We start from the raw sequence: 9,598 nt of genomic DNA, 5'->3' as shown, positions 1-9,598 counted from the left end.
TGAAAAGAACCTTAGAGGTCATCAATCCAAACCCTTCACTTAACAGAGGAGAAAACAGGCCCAGGGAGATTGGTTTCACTGGTTTGTCCACAGTTATGAATCCTGATGATACAAAGATGAAAACAATCCCTGCCCTCAAGGAGCCTCCATTTTGTAAGAGAAGACTTGGTGGCAGAGCCAATATTTGAACCCAGATATTCTGACTCCAAAGATAACATTCTATACACTGTACTTAGTATTTAGTACAAATACTAAATGTGCTTCAGAAACAGGCACACCTGTTGTGGCACACCCTGTGGAATATAAACTCCTTAAGGGCAGGGAAGTAGCCCAAAGGATCCAGGGCTGGGCCTAAAGTCAGGAAAACTCATCTTCCTGAGTTCAAATCTAGCCTCAGACACTTACAAGCTGTGGGACCCTGGGCAAGTCACTTAGCCCTGCTTGTCTCAGGGCTGTAAAATGATTTGGAGAAGGAAAAAGCAAACAGTATCCTTCCCAGGAAAACCCAAAAATGGGGCCATGAAGAATCAGACATGACTAAACAACAACAACAATTATTATTCTTAGGGGCAGCTAGATGGTACAATGGGAAGGGCGCTAGACCTGGAGTCAAGAAGACCTGCGTTCAAATCTGGCCTTAGATACTTAGCCCTATTACCCTGGACAAGTTATTTAACCCTGTTTGTCTCAGTTTCCTCACCTGTAGAATGAGCTAGAAAAAGAAATGACAAACCACTCTAGTATCTTTGCCAAGAAAACTCCAAAATGGGGTCATGAAGGGTAGGACAAAACTAAAATGACCAAGCATCTGACCGTTCTCTTTGTATTCCCAGCACCTAACATAGTGCCTGGCATATAAAAGGTGCTGAATAAATGTTCATTGGGTTGGATTGGATTGCTGCTTTCCAGCTATGGGTTCTGGGCCACTTAGAGCAGAGTGGTGAACCTAAAACAGAAACAATATGGAGGAATCACTTTGTCCCCAAACCATGTAGTCTTCTCTCTCCCCATAACAGTTCTCATGGTTTCACAACTAGTTTGTAAGGACAGAGTCAAGTTGTAAAACATCCTTGGTGTGTCATCCTATGCTTGGTTTCCTCACTCTGCTTTGCTGATTTTGAGTGAGAGGTGGAAGTTGGGGTAACTGCAGTGTGGTGTAGAGGACTAGGCCCCAGACTTGGAGACAAGAAGACCTGGGTTCAAATCCCCCTCCTCAAAATATGTTTCACTTTATTTCACTTGTATAACCTATATCAGATTACTTGCTATCTTGGGCAGGGGTGAGGGGAGGGAGGGAAAAACTTTGGAACTCAAAATCTTTGAAAAAAATGAATGTTTAAGATTCTCTTTACGTGCAATTGGAAAAAATAAAATACTATTAAAATTTTTTAAAAAACCCTCCTCAGATACAAACTTTGTATATGCCTGGACAAATCAATTAATGTCACCAGGTTGCAATTTCCCCATCTGTAAGGGAAGGCATTGGACTTAGTGTTCCTAAGGTCCTTTTCTATTCTAAATCCGTGATCTCAGAAATAGGGAGTTGTCTTGCCTCCCTTACCCTTTCAACACACACTTCTCAGACTACTTGTGACATCTTATAAATTGTTAGACGGTAGGTAGACTATTGGGTGTGGAATCAGGAAGATCTGAGTTTGAATTCTGCCTTTGGCATTTCTCTGTGCCTCAAGCACTGCCCTAAAACTTATCTACTAAGGTCAGATAAATTTGGATCTGAGTCACTTCAGGGAGCTTCCCTACATGGAGTTCTCTTTGATGAAGTCACAGATACTTTGAGTTTAGGGCTATAACCTTTTAGAGCTGGAAAGGACCTTAGATATCATCTAGTCTAACCTGCTCATTTCACAGAAGAGGAAGTTGAGGGTGTTGCTCAGTCACACAGCTAATAAATAAAAAGAGTTGGGACAGAAGTAATAGCTTAGATTTTTCCTTTAGAAGCAATTGTGGCATCCAGATCATAGATTAAGAGTTTGAAAGGACCTCAATGGTCATCTCACTCAACTCCCTCATTTTACAGATGAGGAAACTAAGGTCCAGGGAGGTGAAGTGATTTGCCCAGTCACACAGCTAGTAAATAGTAGAGCCAGGATTTGAACTCACATACTGATTCCAAGTCCAGTGCTATTTCCACTGTGCTGAGTTGCCCCTTCCCTTTCCCTTCAAGGCTGCCCTTGATGTTCAGCCTAATCACCTGTATAAAAATGTCAGCACTGGGGAATGAGAACCCAGAGGGAGCTGCCTCTTGAGAAGGAGGGCTCTGCATGTGTACATTTACCAGTCCAGCCTAACTCCTATCTATGACAGCAGCCTCCCTCCACACACACCCTTCTTCTCTCTCCTCCCCCATTACTCCACTCATATCCTCCTCTCCCCAGTGATCATGGTGATGAGGATGGGATCTGGACCCCAAAAAGGAAAAACCTTGGACTTTTCCATGTAGCCAAATCTCTGGTGTTAGCCTGAGGCTATAATTCTATCAACTGGCCTTTCCTTATAGCCTATGCCCAATCTCCCAATTCGGTTACCTAGTCCTCCATTGTCTATTACCTCCAGATGGCCCCCAGTCACTTCTCACCCTTAATCCCATCTAGATCCATTTTCCCTTGGCCACATGGTCCAGGTCCCAGGCTTTCTGCTCACCCCAGTTTACTGGCCACTCCCATCCAGATCTTCCTGAGATCCCTCCAGTCACCCCAAACTACTTGGCCACTCCTAGATCCCTCCCACAGTCTTTCTGTATATGAGGTCCATCTTGACTCCATTAAAGTGCTCAGATTTTTTATAATCTAGCCCTAGGCTCAGATTCTTAAAATCTGGCCCGCTTGCATTTAGCAGTACAAATACTTAGATTCCTTCAGAGTCTGGCCAATATGACAGATGTTCTAATAAACCTTGTCTTTGGCTGAAAGAAGGCTTGGGTCGAATTCATTTGAGCAGGACCCATCTGTTGTGATTTTAGGCTCTCAGCACCCCTAAACCGCAACAACAGGACCATCTATTTGGAGCTGGAAGAAGCCTTGAAGTCTATCAAGTCCAAAGAGGAAACTCAGGTCCAAAAGGATTATGTGACTTGTCCAGGTTCACACAGGTCATATCAGTAATACGATTTTTACCCAGGTCCTAACTCTAATCAACTACTCTGTCCACAACACTACATTTCCCCTCAAATGACATTTATATGCAAATAAGAGATGTATGAACAAAATTTAGTGCACACACATGCAAACTCTTAAGTAAGGCAAATACTTCCCACTGTATAAGGTCCTAGCACTTGGAGCTGGAAAGGACCTTAGAGACCACCTAGTTCAGTGTTTCTCAATCTTTTTTGTGGGGTGCTCATGGTGTTATATTCTTTGCTATCATACTGCACACTTCCAAAAAGTAGGGAGACTTGCTCATCCATAAGTTATTATGAGTGTAAATTCCATACCATTTGTAACACACCCTCTGAGAACTCCTGATGGAGTCCAACTCTTCCATTATTCAGGCAAAGAAACTGAGGCCCAGATAAGTTAAATGCTCAAGGTCACACAGGTAGCTAGGATTCAAACCCAGATCCTCTGAGTCCAGATTCAGTACTTATTTGTTGTTCAGTCATTTCAGTCGCACCTGACTTTGTGACCTCATTTGGTGTTTTTTTGGCAGAGATACTGGAGTAGTTCACCATTTTCTTCTCCAGCTCATTTGACAGATGAGGAAACTGAGACAAACAGGGTTCAATGACTTGCCCAGGGTCACACAACTAGTAAGTGTCTGAGGCCAGATTTGAACTCAGGAAGATGAGTCTTCCGTACTTTAAGCCTGGTACTCTATCCACTATGCCACCTAGCTGCCCATAGCATTTATACCTCTTTGATATAAATTTTTGTTGTTGATGATAATTATGGGATTTCTTCCCCTGAAAAACTTTGTTTTTATAGTAAGAGTGGCAAATTAGATGAACATATTAACCTCTGATGAAATAGGAGCACTATTTACTTCCCATTTTGTTTTGTTTTCTTCCCTCAAGAGATTGGTTTCCCAGAATTCTAGCCAATGCTGGAAATTAATTCTTTGGAATTATGTCTTTTTGCTGGAAGGAAGGAAGGAAGAAAGGGAGGGAGGGAGGAAGGAAAGAAAGAAGAAATGGAGAGAGGGACTTATTAAGTACCTACTATGTGCCAGGCACTATGCTAAATGCTTTACAAGTATTATCTCATTTGATCCTCACAACAATTCTGGGAGGTAGGTAGATATTATAATTCTCATTTTACAGATGAGGAAACTGAGGTAAACAAGGGTTAAGTGACTTGCTCAGGGTCACACAGCTAGTAAGTATTTGAGGCCATATTTGAACTCAGATCTTCCTGACTCCAGGTCCAGCATTCTAGAGTTCTGAATCTAGGATCTGTCCGGACCTTAGAACTAATCTGTTTTCAACAGCTAATGTGTTGAAAACCCTAGGTGTCTGTTTGGTTGCATTTTTGTCTGTTTTCATTTTTTTAATAAAAAATTTTCTCCCCCCCTTAGGGAAGAAAGAAGAAAACTCACATATAACAAATATGCCATGTCAAACAAAATGCCTGCATTTGGCCATGTCCAAAAATATATCTCATTCTGTACCTTCAGTCCATCACCTTTCTGTCAAGAGATGGGTAGGATCATGGTTCCATTAAACTTCAAACTCTATACATGTGTGTCTTGACTGGTTTTAGCGGGGAAAAAGGGGGCAGGAGAATTAGTGAAATTGAGGCTATCCTCATTTGAGAAAGAGGAATGAAAAGTAGAGTCCACATTTGTCAAAAGAAAATAGAAATATCACCAAAAAAAGAAGAAGAAGAAGAAAGAAAGTAGAAATAAACAATTCCTGAAAAAAAAATAAATATAAGGGCTTATCAAAGAGTGTCACCAGGAAATGATAAGGGCTGTAAAGTCACTCTTTCTCAGTCCTCCCTGCCCCGGGAAGTGATACTTCTTTTAAAAAACTTAGCAGAACATTTCACACTTCATTAGAAAAACATAAAAACATTTACCAGTTAATTGACATGGACTTTTAAAAGGGAGCTTCAAAACATGGTACCTAGTTCCTACTCATCCTTCAGTGCCCAGCCCAAATGTCAGCTCTTTCATGAAACCTTCTCAGATCCTGCCAGTGAGCTGTAACTAGGTCCTCCGAAACCTCATTTCACTTTGTTGCTTCCTCAATTCCACTTGGGTAGTTATTTGCATATGAGTCATCTCACCTACTTGATTTTCCCCTGGAGGGCAAGAACTGTGGCTTATTCATCTCTATGTGCCTCCCTGCTGCAACTTAAAGAGTGAATGAACCTCCCCCAGAGTTGCTAAAACCAGTTTAAGACTAAACGTGAGCTGTTGCCTTTGTGTGCTGGGATGGTGCTGAAATCCACTGGAGTGGGAATGCTTGGTAAATAAAGGTAGAGATGGGAATTAGACAATGAAGAATAAGAATAAGCTGCTTTGAAAGACACTCCAAAAGACCAGAGAAAGCTTGGAGAACTACTAGTCTTACTTTAGAGAGGAAACCTAGACCCAGAAAGATCTGTCCAAAGTGTACTCTAGCCACACCTGGCTGCCTCAATTCTAATCCACTAATTAGCAAGCAAATATTCAATGTCTTCTAGGGTTTGGGCTCTGAGAATGTAAAGATAAAAAATGAAACATTACTTCCTTCAAAAAGGTTACTTTTTAGCAGGAGAATCACAAGCACATATAGAAATAAATACAAAATACATACAAAAGAATTATGAGGCAACAGGGTTGGAAGAAGAGACATTAACCTCTGGATGGGGAGGGGATGAGGGTAGAAATCAGGAACAGCTTCCTGCAGGAGGTGGTCCCACAGGTGACTTTTGAAGGAAGCTAGGGATGCTAAGAGACTGGGGTGAGAAGCAAATGCCTTCCATACAAGAAACAGACTATGTCAAGGCACAGAAATGGAGGTGGTAGAATATTCTAACAGTTTATAAGATGCCACAAAAGGGCCACATGCAGCCTGAGAAGTGTGTATGGAAAAGGGAAGGAAGACAAGACCAAAGTCTTCCTATTTCTAGGATGATGATATTTAAATACAAATTAGGGAAGTGTAAACAAAGCTTTCTATATACTCAAACAGAATTCTGCAGTAAAGAAAATGCCTCCAATGGAACAGGACTTAGATATGGAAGAGACTTTAGAGTGTTTAGTTTAATCCTCTGACTTTGCACAAAAGGAAACTAAGGCTTACTTGAGGAGTCATTTGTTCAAGTCACCCCCACTAGTCACTGGCAAAACCAGCATTCAAACTCAAGACTAGGTAAACTATAGAATGGTTCCTTCCAGGACAAAATATATATTCCTGTGATCCAAATTCAGTGCTCTCCATCCCTATGCCATTTTTGCTCTTCTAGATAAAGAATCCTTTGGGATCAAAAGCCTTTTTTAAAAATAAAGAAATCTCATGCTAATGTAAAACAAAAAAGTTTCATAAACTACTTGAAACAGGGCTGATGCCTTTGCAGTTAGGAGATAGCAGTACTGCAATGTACAATGTACTTAGTACCTGGTGAGTGGAAGGTCGAGAGGGTCCACCCTGAGCAATGCTGTAGAGCCTATCCCACGGGTTTCCTACATCTACATGCCCTTTCCCCTCTTTTCTCTTCTCAATGATGACCCTTTCCCTACTTTAGGCACATGGTACCCTACTCCTTGCTTCCATAGCTCCCTCATCAAAATAACTTCAGAAGAAGTCTATGACAGCAATTTTCAATATTCAGTGAATGACTCACTGGTTGCACTCAATTGTGTATGAATGTCAATCAACAATAACAATAGTAATAGGCAGCTAGGTAGTGCAGTAGATAGAGTATTGCACTTGGATTCAAGAAGCCCCTTCAAGTGGCATGACCCTGGGCAAGTCACCTTAACCTCCCTCAGTCTCAGTTTCCCCATCTCTAAAATGGGAATAATAGCATCCACCTCAGAGAGTTGTGATGATTAAATGAGATAATGTTGTTAAGCACTCTGCAAACCTTAAACTTATATAATCACTAGTTATCATTATTATTACTCTAATTCAAATTTATGTAGCATTTTTCAGGTTAAAAGCATTTTCCATACAACACTGTGAGGTAGATTTTTAAAATTAGCTAACATTTATATAGTACCCACTATGTGCCCGGTATTGTACTAAGCACTTTATGATTATCTTCTTTTATCCTCACAACAACCCTGAGAGGTGGGTGTTATTATTATTATCCCCATTTTACATATGTTATTACATATATGTCATTATTATTATTATCCCTATTTTACAGTTGGGAAAACTGAGGAATACTGAGGTTAGATGACTTGCCCAGAATCACACAACTAGTATCTAAGACCAGATTTGAACTCAGGTCTTCCTGACTCCAGATCCAGTGCTGTATCCATTGTACCACCTAGCTGTGCAAATATTATTATCTAGCAGTATGGATATTATCATCCCAATTTTATAAGTAAGAAAATTGAGGTCCAAAGCAATTAAGTGATTTGCTCATGGTCACTCCCCTAGTAAATGTCCAGGCCAAAACTCAAGCTCAGTCAACTCAACTATTTTCATTATCACTTTTCAGTCATTTTTTCATTTGTGTCTGACTCATTGTGACCCCATTTGGGGTTTTCTTAACAATGACACTGGAGTGGTTTGCCATTTCCTTCTCCAGCTCATTTTAAAGATGAGGAAACTGAGGTAAACAGAGTTAAGTGGCTTGCCCAGGGTCACGCAGCTAGTAAGTGTCTGAGGCCAGATTTGAACTCAGGAAGATAAGTCCCCAATTTCTCATCTATAAAATGAGAGGGTTGGATGAGATGACCCAGAGGTCTCTTCCAACTCTGAATCTAGGATCCTATAATCCAGGGTGGTTTCAGAAGCCCTCTTTCCCCTACAAGAAATTTGTCGGGGGGTGGGGGCAGGGGGACAGCTAGGTGGTGTAGTGGATAGAGCACTGGCCCTGAAGTCAGGAGGACCTGAGTTCAAATCCAGACTCAGACACTTAACACTCACTAGCTGTGTGACTCTGGGCAAGTCACTTAACCCCATTGCCTTGCAAAATACAAAAAAAAAAAAAAAAAAAAAAAGAAATTTGTCTACCTGATGGCTAAAATTTCCATATTAGCAGAAAATTTCTATAAAATTCCTATAATTGCTGAAAAGACCTTTAATTCTTTAATTTGAGATATATTTTCATTACAACATATTTCAAATTAAAGAATGAAAGGTCTTTTCCGCTGTTGTAGAAAATTTTAGCCAGTAGGTAAACAAATTTCTTGCAGGGGCAAGAGGGCCTCTGAAATCACTCTAGATCATAGGATCTTAGATTCAGCGCTGGAAGAGACCTCTGGGTCATCTCATGCAACTCCCTTATTTTACAGATGAGGAACTGGGGTCCACAAAGGTTGAGTGACTTAATAACTTACACATGACCACTCAGGTAGTGACAGAACCAGTATTTTAAATCCAAGTCTTCTTCCTCTAAACACACATTACTCTTTCCACTGTCCTGGTAATGCCAGCCCTGAAGGTCAAGTTGACTTTGATCCTGCAGGTTGATTGGAATTGCTGCAGGAAGAGAAGGGGTTACCTATCATAATAGATGGGTAGAGCTTTTCCTACCAGAGTAGTCTTTCTTCCTCCCCTGTAGAGGATAAGTGGGAACTAACCCAGCCGCAACAGCCAAAAGGTCTCTTCCAAGGAGTTTCTGGGGACCAAAGAGTCTGTCTCTTCTTTCCCAGCTTCTTCCTGTGGCCTATCCTACCGTGATGGTCATCCATCAGGTCCCTTCTTCTAGATCTCTCTTCATCTCCTCCTATCATCACTTCCCTGTCTGATCATAGCTCTAGTCTACACTCCTCCTTTCACCAATGTTGATACTATAATGGGAGACATTAGAGGATTACCCAACTGGACTAGAATGGACCTCAGAAGCTATCTAATCCAACACCTTCATTTTACAAATGAAGATGTAAAGCCCAGAGACGGCAACTGACTTCTCTAAAGGACACACAGCCAATAAGTGGCACAGCAATTTCAGTTCTTTGACTCCAAATCCTGCTCTTCCCTTCCTTTCCCTTCTATTCCTTCTGCTTGGAATATATCTGTACACTTTCTATGTTCTTCCTAACCTCTGTCAATAACAACACATTTATTACTGCCAATAATATTACTATAGTAATGTTATAGCATTAGAGACAAAGACTGACCTTTGATTTCACTGATATAGGGAACAACTAGGTTAAGGAGACTGTGTAGGTCAGAACCTTCTCTTCAACTTATAGCTACAAAGAGCTGACTAGAGCACAGAGAGGTTGGGACTGTCCAGGATCACATGGACAGCATATGTGAGAGGCAGAATGTGAACATGAGTCTTCTTGGCTTTGAGGCTGGTTCTTTACTCATCAAATCATGCTGCAGGTTTATTATAACAACATTATAGATTATCATAAAATATAATACTGCTATTATAATATTAGATTATTTATTATCATTCATATTAATCAGTCATTGTTATTAATAATATGCTATTATCCATAATTATTAATCTGTCAATAATGAGGGCTGAGC

Source organism: Vombatus ursinus, unplaced genomic scaffold (assembly GCF_900497805.2).
Source record: "Vombatus ursinus unplaced genomic scaffold, bare-nosed wombat genome assembly UNPS02009062.1, whole genome shotgun sequence".
Taxonomy (NCBI): Eukaryota; Metazoa; Chordata; class Mammalia; order Diprotodontia; family Vombatidae; genus Vombatus; species Vombatus ursinus.
The sequence above is the reverse complement of the archived record's forward strand: the minus strand, read 5'-3'. Positions refer to the sequence as shown.